This window comes from Podarcis liolepis (genome assembly GCF_965112155.1).
Source record: "Podarcis liolepis genome assembly, chromosome: 9".
NCBI lineage: Eukaryota > Metazoa > Chordata > Lepidosauria > Squamata > Lacertidae > Podarcis > Podarcis liolepis.
The window spans coordinates 37,038,270-37,050,294 of record NC_139564.1 but is presented as its reverse complement, the minus strand read 5'-3'; the positions used below and the strand labels follow the sequence as shown (position 1 = coordinate 37,050,294).

At 44.1% G+C, this 12,025-nt stretch overlaps 1 protein-coding gene across 2 annotated transcripts in view; it reads right to left on the bottom strand.

Annotated features, from left to right (window-relative positions):
• Nucleotides 1–8,495, bottom strand: part of SMAD1 (SMAD family member 1) — a 37,394-nt gene extending 28,899 nt beyond the window's left edge. The window contains exon 1 of one of the 2 annotated variants that reach the window (XM_083460222.1): nucleotides 7,968–8,495. The gene's annotated coding sequence lies outside the window, so the exon portion shown is untranslated. The remainder of the gene's footprint in view (nucleotides 1–7,967) is intronic. The other variant, XM_083460223.1, reaches the window with a different exon arrangement.
• Between the last annotated feature and the right edge of the window lie 3,530 nt (nucleotides 8,496–12,025).

The following is a 12,025-nucleotide window of genomic DNA, read 5'->3' as shown; positions in this document are numbered from 1 at the left end:
CACACCAAAGAAAGCTTATACTGTACTCCTGAAGCTTTCAGCTGGTTTAACCACAAAAGGTGCTCAAAGTTATAAATAAGATCTTCAAAGTCTACCACCTTAGAAGTATTATCAACTTTTAAAACAGGGGCTTTTAATTTCTATCTCAAAGGATTAGGACGGGCTACAGTTGTATTACACAAGATACAATAAAGCCCACATCCTTAAATGCGGAACAATGAGCACCAAGGCCAGGCCTGCCTTAAAGATCTTGAAAACATCTTCAGGTAGAAAAAGTTCACAGCTGTCCAACAGCCATCAAGACCGCCATACTATTCACTCTTCCATCTAAACCTGTCATGTGGTTGCAAGATTCAGTTTCCTCTGCTCTGAGAAATCACAAGGGAATATTGGGGAGGATGAAATATAACATATGTCGTGCTCAAGTAATTTAATGTTTTAAAATAGGACTGCATTGTTTCATTTTTTTGTTTTTCTTCCCATCCTTTCTTCATGTTGTGGATGATTTTGCTACCCCACCCTAATTTATCCTCACAAGAATCCTGAAAGGTAGGTTCAGCCAAGTGGTGGTGGCTGGCCCAAGGTCATGGCCAAGTTGGGATTCAAACTTGGGCTTCCTCGTCTAAACAACTCTACAACATTGACAACATTTGATTAAAGACCGATCACCACACCAATCACTCAAATCTACTAAGGAGGTGCGTCAGATTAGTCAGGCACATTCTTACAATACAACAACAACAGCTGCCATCTGAAGAGTTCCATCATTTCTTACACACTGCATCTAAAAACAACAGAATAGGATCCAGAGCTATTGTTCTCATTCATATTCGTGTTTAAAGCTCAACCACCCAACAAAGATTTCTTTGTCTGGGTGTCAGCCCTGGTTTATAAATATCCAAACAAAATGAAAGGTGCAGGTTTTGAAACACAACAGGAGATACCAATGCAGACACTGGTGGTATCTGCAATTCACCAGCAGAAGCTGGTGGTATCTGCTTGGTACCAATTCAAGCCGCTGAGTTTTTAACAGGCATTCTAGGCAGAACACACATTTCTAGTCTAGTCTCAGTTTGTGCCAGTTACTGGGACAGAGTTTGGGGGAACAAAATGGTTGCAGCCTTCACAACATCTGTACTGAAAAGGACTCCTCCCTGGGCTTTCAAAACAGAAGCCTCAATGCATCTAAGACCACTCCAAAATTTTACAGTATTCAAGGAAAATGAACATTAGACCACCATTACCAGTGATGTATGGCATTAAGTTTTCTACAAAGTCTGTTTTTTATTTCATAAAATTGGTAACACAATGAATGAACACAACACAACAGGGCAGCTGGAATGGAAACGATACCAGTCAAGACTAAAATCAGAGTTGTAATATCACTTTTGAGGTGACTATAACCAGAGACACAGGTTACTAACAAAATCAGTATGTCAACCATTGTCTTTACCTTAAAAAGTAAATAATGTAAAGAACTGTATGCAATTGAGTAGTCATATCTTAATATTCCAATAAAACTAATATCCAAATATCCAAAATTTAAATGTTTAAGCCAGGCAGGCAGAACCATCCTAACACAGGTGAATCATACTGGCCAGGACAAAAGGTGGGGGGGGGGGGAGGAGGAGGAATGTTTTTGCTGAACCAGTTCCAGGCTTGTAGAACTGAAAGTCCCAGATTGAGCCCCACTCAAAGGGATGAAACAGCTTTGGATCCAGCAGATCAATGGCTGCCTCTGCTCTATCCCCACCCTGTCCCACCCTTTGGGGTGGGGACTACGTTTGTTACTGGCAGCTGAAAGACTGCCAGTGAAGTAACATTTGGAATGGGTTTATACAAAATGTAGTAGGCTATTAAAATTTGCATAAGCACTAGGACAATAACACTATACCAATTTATACAAGAATGTATGGGAATATCATATATTGCTCTCTTTTTTTGCATATTTTTGCTTTTATCTTTGTTGTTGTTTTTCTCCCTCTCACTTTTCCTTCTTTTTTTCTGCATCACTTTATTTCTTTTAACTGAAATCATCTTAATAAAATATAAACTTTAAAAAAAAACACTGCCTGCACATCTCGCACCTACACCAGGAGGCAAATATCAGGGGCTTGGGACAGTTTTGCTTATTGATCCCCCACCCACCCATATCAAATGTTTTTGTTCAGCTGCTTTTTTGGAGGGGGAGGGAATGAGATAATTTATACAACATGTGAAATTTAACATGGTGCATATTTAGTAAACAGACCTAAAACAAAACAAATATGTTAAAACAAAATTTTAATTGATTTAGGGCAGCCGGAAATTTTCCATGAAGTTTCCAAATTCAAGATTTCCCAGAAAACCCACAATACTTCCCCTCTCTCCCGTTACTCAGTTCACAGGATTTGCCAACCACCACTTCCTCCCTTCTTAACTGGATTTCATCTTATATCCCTGGTTTTGGATGAAGTCGCATCTAACTCATATTGCACCAGGTGGTACAAAAAAACCCCACAACCAATAACTTATTTGAAGCACTAACGCACTGTATCCCCATGTAAAACTACCCTGGCTATTTTCTGAATGCATAAGAATGTCATCTGTACAGTCTTTTTGTTCAGCAGAATGCAACTCTTGAGGAAATAACATTTTCCAGTTTGTAGCAGAATTCAGCAGCACCAATTGGCTGAGGCTGGTGATGAGACCAAGAAGCCTCCCCCTGGAGTAGATTTTCAACCAATTTTAACTTTCTCCTTAAATATAAAGGTGTCAACTGTATTTATGCATTAAGGATTCAATTCCCCCCCACCCACCCCTGAAAGCCAGATAAAACATGTGAACTGGGAAGAACAGGGAAACAAGGACCAGGTCAGGATTGGGCCTAGAACAAAATCTGTTCTTTTCAGTTGAAAGCCAGGCTCACACCACAGTGTCTGACTTGAGATATGTCTGCATGGAACACAATTTGCCACTTTCATACATGAAAATCAAAGCTGTTAAGTGCCCAAGCCTTGAGCAAGTCACCAAGGAGATGTTAGGAAGATTGAATTGAACAGGTTTACACCATGTTCAAGTCACAAAGTTACTGTGCAGCCATGGTGCAATTAGTAGTTTTGAGATTCAATGGTCTCTTACATGATTTGTTACCCATCTCCATAAACATTATCCGTATACAGGAATATAACCAGGATTTGCAGAAAGCTGCATTAAGATTTGTATCTCACTTCTTTCCTAAACACATTGAATGCTTACTTTTAGACAAACAATACTAAAATGCTGCCTTCTATTTTTCAGCTGAATTTTTTTTCCATGGAAATTTGGAGGTACTATTATTCCTTTATTTGCCAAAATTCCATATGCTAACATTTGTCCAAATCTTCATCTTTACCCCTACAGCCCCAAGACATTTTGCTCTGAAAAACAGTCATTGTTTTGTTGCACAGTATGGCTTAGATACCATAGCTAGATGGATGGCAGTGTATTTTGGAAAGACTGTTGTTCCAAGAGCATTTTCTTTCCTTCCAATCTCATAACTGTTTGATCTGGAAGCATGATTGGGCATGCACCTACCAGAAATAGGGCTACTGGAAGAAGGTATTTTCACACACTATTCAGCAAAATCATTTCCTGCATCAGTCCAAGCTGAAAGGCACATTGTCCCTCACCCCAATTCAAGTGTATTTATGGGCCCTGAACATTCCAAAAACTTTCTACCAATCAAACCTTCTATTTTCCAGCTCCAATAGTAAGTTGATTTGTAGTGGCCAACACTGTTGTGGTGACCCAAGTCTTGTTTGTTCAGCACAAAAGCAAGCCCAGTTGGTCTGTTGGATCCAAGATCCTAACAGTGCCAAGGACTGCAGCTTGCATACAAAAGTACAGCACATGCAATTTACTTTTTTCTTATTGTTATTTGATACTCAAAAGCAGGATCTGTAGTTTCTGCAGCACCATGACTGCCACAGAGCTTGCTGCATTCACAATCTGAATTAACTGCAAAGTGTTTGCTTGCAGACAAAGCAGCTTTCATTAGCCTCCTCACATCTGTATCCCACCCATGCCCCCAAGCAGAATTTCTGCTATACAACTCTTGAGAGTTAAACTGGGCTGAATGGTGATTTTTAGCTGGACTCTCAGTACAAAGACATAATGCCAAATGGCAATGATAATCTGGTGGCCTGCTGCAAAGTGGTGTACCAGGATAAGCCAGCTTTCAATTTAATTTAATTTAGAATATTTGTAGTTTAATTTTTACTTTACATTGTTTAGTTAGCATGTGGGGGGCGGGGTTCCCCTGTAGTAGTGTGTTCTTCAATAAGCTCCCTTACCAATTTAAGTTTTATGAGAACATACTTGCAAAGACAAACAGGGCTCTCAATTATTTACTTCTAAATATTCACCTCTGTATTACACACAAAAGAAGAATATGGGTGTTGGAGTTCCAACACTTGCTTTCATAATATATTTAATTATGATGACTGAACTAACAAGCTCACAGGCTGACCCCCCTCATTTCACCCTGATGTATCATTTTGCATTTCACTGCTGTAAGTCAATTTGAGATCTACAGCAGGTTGGAAAGGCTAGTAATGATGCTCTCTGCAGTCTCCAGGGAGTCCACATTATACACAGCTTACATTATTTATAAAGCCTAGATGATGCGTCCATTAGCCTTGCAGGATTACACACCAAGAGATACCACTTACACTTGACAGTACTGACTGCTGCATTGCCAGCACAGCTTAATTCAAGTTTACCTACTCCCTAAGCTGATCTTTCCTTCTGTTTACATACATTAAGGTGGATTGCTGTGAGAAATTTGTTTGGAAATAATCACTGCCACTTTAGGTTCATGCTTTCATTCTCAGAACAAACCAGACTTTACACATAAAAGCTCTTTTGAGCTTCTCTCTGTCTGCTATGCAGCAGCATGCAAGTGTGAAAGGAAGAACTGTGTTTTTAAAAGCACATTTAAAATCTATTAATTTTTGCAGCATCATAGATTTACAATCACAATTTCAATTTGTTGTCACCTGTGAACATATACTTTCTTTCCACCTCCCACTATCCTTTAAAGTTGAATATACTTTCGGGAATGGCTTTTCCAATGTTTAATCTCCCCTTCCCATACAGAAACAAGGAGGAAGCCACACTGTCAGTTCCACAAAACTGGGGGGGGGGGGAGAGAGAAAGAATTAACACCCACCCTCTTTCTCTGCTATCCTTGCTATTAATGTCCTAAAACAAGGGAGGGAGAATGGGTTTGTCTATGTGTTTATCTTCAGGAGGGGTATGTATAAGCATAAGAGGGTGGTGAAAAGACACAGCTTTCCTCCTGTCCCTGTCAGTTTTACAAGAATACAGAGGGAGGAAATGATGGTGCAGTGATATGGGACAAATGATGCTTGTGGGATTGCATCCTCTATTCACAGGGCAGTATAGGATAGCATCTGGTATAAGCAGGTGGGGATATGTTTTCTCCCACTCCAGCGCCAAGGGCTGCAGTGACATTTGAAACAGGAAAGCCATAATTTGTGAATAGTGGCAGATGTGCATTAACTGAAGGGATGGGGAAAGGCCGAACAATAAACAAAGGTGTCTTAATATTTTCCCTATCTTTCTCCTGCGGAACTTTAAAACGTGCGATTGCAGCCGTAAGAGTTTTTCGCCATCAGCGCTATTATCTAGAATCTATATTGCCTTCGCCTCTCTCAACACTGCTCAGAAGTGTTTTTGAGTCATCAGATCGTCAAGGATATACACTAAAAACCACAACTAGAGAGAGGGACAATGCAGAACAGAACTGTATTTGATTACATTTTGGGGAGCGAAGGGGTCATAATTAAAGCAAGGACAAATCACTATCCTTGTAACCTAATCTGGCCTTGAACTGAAGTGATCTTATCTGGGGAGGTGACTAGGAAGCACTGCAAGGCTCTGAGCTTTTGGAGACCCTGTTTGTGCCTTGAAAACAGAAGGTCCAAGTATTACAGTTAGCAAGTAGGATAAGCATTTCCAGAAGCTTTTTTTTAAACAGACAGCAGAATGGAGTTGTCTCTCAGTCCTCGGCAGTGATCTCCAATCTGTTTCTGGGTGTAATGCACACAATGAGAGTTAATCTTGTCTTGTGGCAAACCAATGTATTATAACCCATGTTTTTATGGACTCAAAGCCCATCTGACAAAGTGGGCCTGAGTTCACAAAAGCTTATGAGTCCACAGGTGCTTAATAAATGTGTTTGCCTCCAAGGTGTCATAAGACTGATCATTTCTGCTGCAAGAGACAAACACTACTACCACTCCAGAATTTTTTCCAATGAAAAATAAGCATCTAATAAGTATAATGTAGCAACAGTCTGGAAGAATATAATCTGTTTGTTACTCCCCAGCAGCCAAACATCAAATGTTTTGGAAAGAGAATCTTTGTAGTTATAGTAAAGTTCCAGTTTCAAAATAGTTATACAAACAAGAAGTCACATGCACAAACTGCAGAGCAAGACCATTAAGTGAGACACAACTTTTGCAAGTGTTTTTGCTATAATTCAAGTGCAAACTATAGTTATACAGTACAGTCAACTTAATTAAGAATGTATCTGTCCATCCTAGGCCTGTGAAGGCACCCTGGGACCCATTTGGGAACATGAATTTTCACCAGTAAACACTTTTCCTAAGCACTGCTTAGGAGCCTTTCAGTCATAAGTGGTTGGTACTGGAATATATACAGGGGGGAAATCCGTATTAATTTTTGTCTCCACAGAATAACTCACACATTATGTGTATACATGCGCTACAGTGAAGATCAGTTGTTTCCTGAAGCATGAAGCCACTCCTCAAATTAAAGCAGCCATTCATATTCATACCCTGTATGAAGAACTGCTAAGCCAGCCCACACACAGCTTCATCAACTATTAACAAAGGGCCAGAAATTGCTGCCCCCGGTTTTGGCATAACTTCTCTTCCCACCAATTCCCAGAAAGGTTGCTAGAATATAATGAGCCAACTATTTTCGGGCTGGGGGTGGGGCGAGGGAGGAAGTCACCCCCAGATTTCACCGAGCCATCCCTGCCACCCCGGTTCGATAGAGGCTGGAAAAATAACATTTCAGAAGGGGAAGTTCTAGGGCACAGATGCCTCCTATGAAGTCTGAGAAAGATGGCTCAGTAACATCACCCTCACACGGGGGGGGGGGGAGAGAGAAGCATTAGACAGCCACAGAGAGAAGAGTAAATCTATTGTGTTGGTTTCTCTGAACCGCACAACTCCGGCCTCATCCTGCCGCCCGGGAGAGAAGTCGCGTCTCAGGCGCGCAGGCGAAGAAGCCGTGGCAAGTTTCCCCCGACTTGGCTCCGAGCACAAAAGGGGCCCGGACGCCGGGGGAAATCTCCGCGCAGCCGGGGAACAAGGGCTCTTGTCTTCTGCTGCATTTCTTCTCCCCCCCTGGCTCGGGACGGAGGGGAAGCGGGAGCCGCTCCTGGCGTGTCTCCTTCGCGCCCCCAGAGCCACCCCGACCGTCTCCATGCAGACTCTCAGGAAACAAGGGAAGATCGGGATGAGGGGGAAGGGAGGGAGGCTGGCCCGACGGGACACTTTTTAAGACAACGAAGTTTTAAGAAGGTGGGGGACCCCACCGCGGCTTCGGCCCCCGTCGGCCCCACGGCTAACTACAGCCGCCATCATGATGGGAACGAAGCCTCTCTCTCTCTCTCCCTTTCCATTCCCCTCCCAGGCAGCCAGACGCGCGCGCCTCCAGTCCTTCCCTCCTGCCTCCTCGCCGCCCTTTCGGCTGCACGGAGGAGGAGAGTGGCGAGGAAGGAAAAGGCGAAGCAGCCCAGGGAGGCAGGGACGCTCCGTTGTCCTTTGAGAACCAGAAAGATCCCCAAACCAGGAGGAGGCCGCCGCCGCTTGGGGTGGAGGGGAGTTGCTGGATGCAGGCAGGACTCCGGGCAGGAAGGAGAAGGGAGAGAGCGAGGGAGTTTTTCTTACCGGCTCTCGGTGGGGCGAGGAAAAGAGCGTGCAAACGAGCCACCCGCCGCCGCTGGGCCGATGAGCGAAGTCCCGCTCTGCTTTTGGGGTTTTTTTGCCTTGCCGCCCCCCCCCCCCGCTTCTCTCCTCCTTTGCCGCTCCCGCTTCCAGCGTCGCCGCCGCTGCCGCCGAGCAGCCGTGCGCTCGCTCTGCTGCTGCGCCTGGATTGATCTGGTCTCACTGGCGTCAGAGAGTCGGAGCCACCCAGCCTCCACTTACCCCGCTGCCAATATGCAACATACATATATACACACACACACACACACACACTCGCTCACACACACACACGCGTGCGCGCGCTCTCTCTCTAGGCCAAGTTAGGGATCCTCTCCAAATGCCCGCCCCCGCTCCGACGAGGAAGGCACTGCTGGCTTGGCTGCAGAAGGCAAGCCTCTCTCGCTTCTTTTCTCTTGTCTTTTTTTTCTGCCCACCCCCCTCGCTCCTTCCCTCCTTCTCTCCCTCTCCTCTCCCAAGGAGGATTCTCAGCCGCGGCTGGGACGGGCGGGCAGGCGGGCGGCCTGGGGCGGGGTTGGAGCTCCGTCAGCGACCATCGGCGGAGGGTGGCGAGCCGAGCAGGGCAAGGCTTTCATGTTGTCGCTTCCAGCTCCCTGCCGCTTCCGCGCGGGTTAGGCGGCCATCCGCGGAGCTGCAGCTTCGTCCTTCCGAGAGCAACAGGTCCCGAGGCTCGGGAAACAAGCGGCTGTTGTGCCAGTGGATCCCAGAAGCCCCGGTTCTGAACCCAGTTATCTGCAAGATATTTGAAAGGCTTTATGAAGGCATATTTTGAGAGAAAAGACCCCCAAAGATACATTTTTAAATGCATATACAATTTGTGTATGGACTTTGATTCAAGCCCTAGCATGTTTTCTGTTCCAGCAAATTCTCAAGACTGCATGTTATCTTGGATAGCCCTACACGTTACAATTGTGGAAAATCCTAGTGGTTCCCCAAGAATGCGTGCAAGACATGGCCATCTTACAAACAAGGTGTAGATGTAAACACATCTTTAACAACCAGTGTACACATGGCTGGGCAGCTTCCCAAATGTGTACATTTCTCTTTGCCACCAACCTGAAAACCTCTACTCCCCTAAGTCTGATTTTAGTAGCGGACCATATTGAATTTTCTACTCTTTTAAGTGAGAACACAATACAGTGGTACCTCGGGTTAAGTACTTAATTCGTTCCGGAGGTCCGTACTTAACCTGAAACTGTTCTTAACCTGAAGCACCACTTTAGCTAATGGGGCCTCCTGCTGCTACTGCGCCGCCGGAGCCCAATTTCTGTTCTCATCCTGAAGCAAAGTTCTTAACCTGAAGCACTATTTGTATGTAACCTGAAGCGTATGTAACCTAAAGCGTATGTAACCCGAGGTACCACTGTACTATCCAAACAAGCTAGCCATTTTTCTTCAAGATCTATATGCCAGTGTTTGTTGTGGGGGAGGAAGGGAAAGGAGAATGTTAGCCGCTTTGAGACTCCTTAAAGGGAGTGAAAGGCGGGATATCAAATCCAAACTCTTCTTCTTCTTCTTCTACTCCCATCAAGAATGAGTCAAGTTCTGAGTTGGAATTACTTGGAATTTGGGCGCTGAAAAAGCTTAGCTTACTAGATAACTCTCAGATAGGGTTTTACAAATTTGTTCCAGCGAGAAGTCTGTTTGTGCTATAGCTAGGGTTGAAAACTGCTTTGAAAGTCTTCTCATTTATTATTGTCACAACCATGAGGCCAAATTATACTGAGGCGCTCAGAGAGTTTAATTGGCCAAGGAAGAATTTGAACTCGCATAGCATTCTATCTACTATCACTTGCAAATATGCCATTCAACAACCCCTACTAAGAAAAAAAAAATTAAATCAAGGAGAGTCGAAGATGATAGAAACAAAACCATGCACATCCCTAAAGAAAGCCTCGTGGTTGGAAATAGCCCAAAACATGTGGATTCAAGATGTGCTTCTGATATGCAAAGGCTGGAAGGGACAAAGAAGAAGGGACATACATTAAGTGGGCCACTGAATAAAAGAGTACCAAAGACTTTATTATCCACCTCACTGCCTTTTTCAGTGTGTGGACCCATGAAGGAAGCTTTTGAATCTAGCCTTCCTGGGCATAACACATTTTGATCTGAAAACCTTTTCCTCTAGTGATACGGGGTTTGGGGACTGCTTGAAGTTATATACGGTAGTCATGAGGGAGAGGCACTATGCACATGCTCAAAGACACCCCTATGTTCCAGGGCTAAAGCTGCAGTCCTAATTCCACTTACCTGGGTGAAAGCCTCACTGAGTTCAGTAGGACTTAACATCTGGGTAGACACAGGTAAGACCAGATATTAAAAACGGGTCCTAAACTAGGCTGAAATGAGTATGAGGGCCAACGTACAGTGGTAACTCAGATAATTCGTTCTGGAGGTCCCTTCTTAACCTGAAACTGTTCTTAACCTGAGGTACTTTAGCCAATGGGGCTTGCTGCGCCGCCGGAACATGATTTCTGTTCTCATCCTGAAGCAAAGTTCTTAACCCGAGGTACTATTTCTGGGTTAGCGGAATCTGTAACCTGAAGCGTATGTAACCCAAGGTACCACTGTACGTTAAATGTGCTGTCACATACATGCACAGCTATTATAACACCTATTATCTGATAATAACACCTATTCTCTGATACAGATTAGAACTGCCGTGCCATTTTCCCAACCAGGGGAGTTGTGTCCCCAATAGTGTGGAAGGGGGTGCTGCCTCCGCCTCTCTGATGCTTCTGTCCCCTTGTCAGACTGGGGGTCAAGCTGTCGCTGGCTGGTGGCTGAGCCCTCCCTCTCCCTCTTGGCTGGCCCAGCAGCGGCCCTAAAGAGAAGGAGCCACTGCTGCTGCAATATGGGAAATGTAGTGGGGCACCTGGTTGCGTCCCTCAAAAAAATGTCCCCAGGGCAATGATCCTCCCAGCCCTGCCATGCTACGCCACTGATCCCAACAGTCCCTCCTCTCCATTGAACACAGTGGGAAATATATCTAGGTAAGTGTGCTTGGGTCTAGGGTTCCAGATGGAACTGTAACATAGGAGACGTTTGTTATATGTGGTATGCAAGGATTTCACCTCCCTGGTAAAGGCCCTTGCCTCTTTAGCAGATGCAGAAAGGCAGATAGCACTTTGAAAGGCAGATAAGATAGCTGGTGATAGTACTTGCCAGGATTAGGCATCCATGAGTGATTGAACTCTAGCACTCAAGAGACCAGCAAGGAGAGTAGATTAAGGAGCATGGATGTGATTGGTCCATGTGCTCTTAGTAGGAGAAGGAAGTTATTTGATGCAGAGTCAGACCTACCTGGAGACAAGGAGGATTGAACCTGGAACTTTTATGCATTCAAAGCAGATGTTCTGCCACTAAGCTCCAGCCCTTCCCCAAGGGAATGTATCTTGCTAGTGAGATGCTGCAGATTCTGCTGGGCTCATGAAAATTTAGAAAATAAACTGATAAAGCTTTCCCCATCACTGAATAACAAACACATCTGTATTCTTGCCAACTGAGCTTTAACTGTTGAAACCTACCTGCTTTCTAGCAGTAAAAGGCATAGCCGCTTCCGAGTAAAATAAAGTTGGCAGCTCGGCCTTATAGGATTGGTTAAATATGACATCCCATGTAAAATGACAGAGAACCTAAGCAAATGTTCTTTGGTAAATCCTGCAATCTACTGTAAAGAATATAAGGGCCTTTTAAAATAACTTTCAGTGGCTATCCTAAAGCAAACAGAAGCAGTCCCTTATTTCATCCTTCAACACAGTATTTTTCTACGGAATTAAGCACAGGTTATGAAGCACGCAGAATCACCAAGCAAATGAAAACATTCTAATATTATTAAATGCACTTCGCTCTTCTAATTTAGATAATACTTCTACAGAAATAGATCTAGATGCCAAAAAAAGTATTTGCTTGGCTTCAATTCATTTATCTTTCCTGTTTATGCTCTGATGGGACTCGGACCAAAATTCATTACTTAGGTAAGATTAATGTATCCCTCCATACCA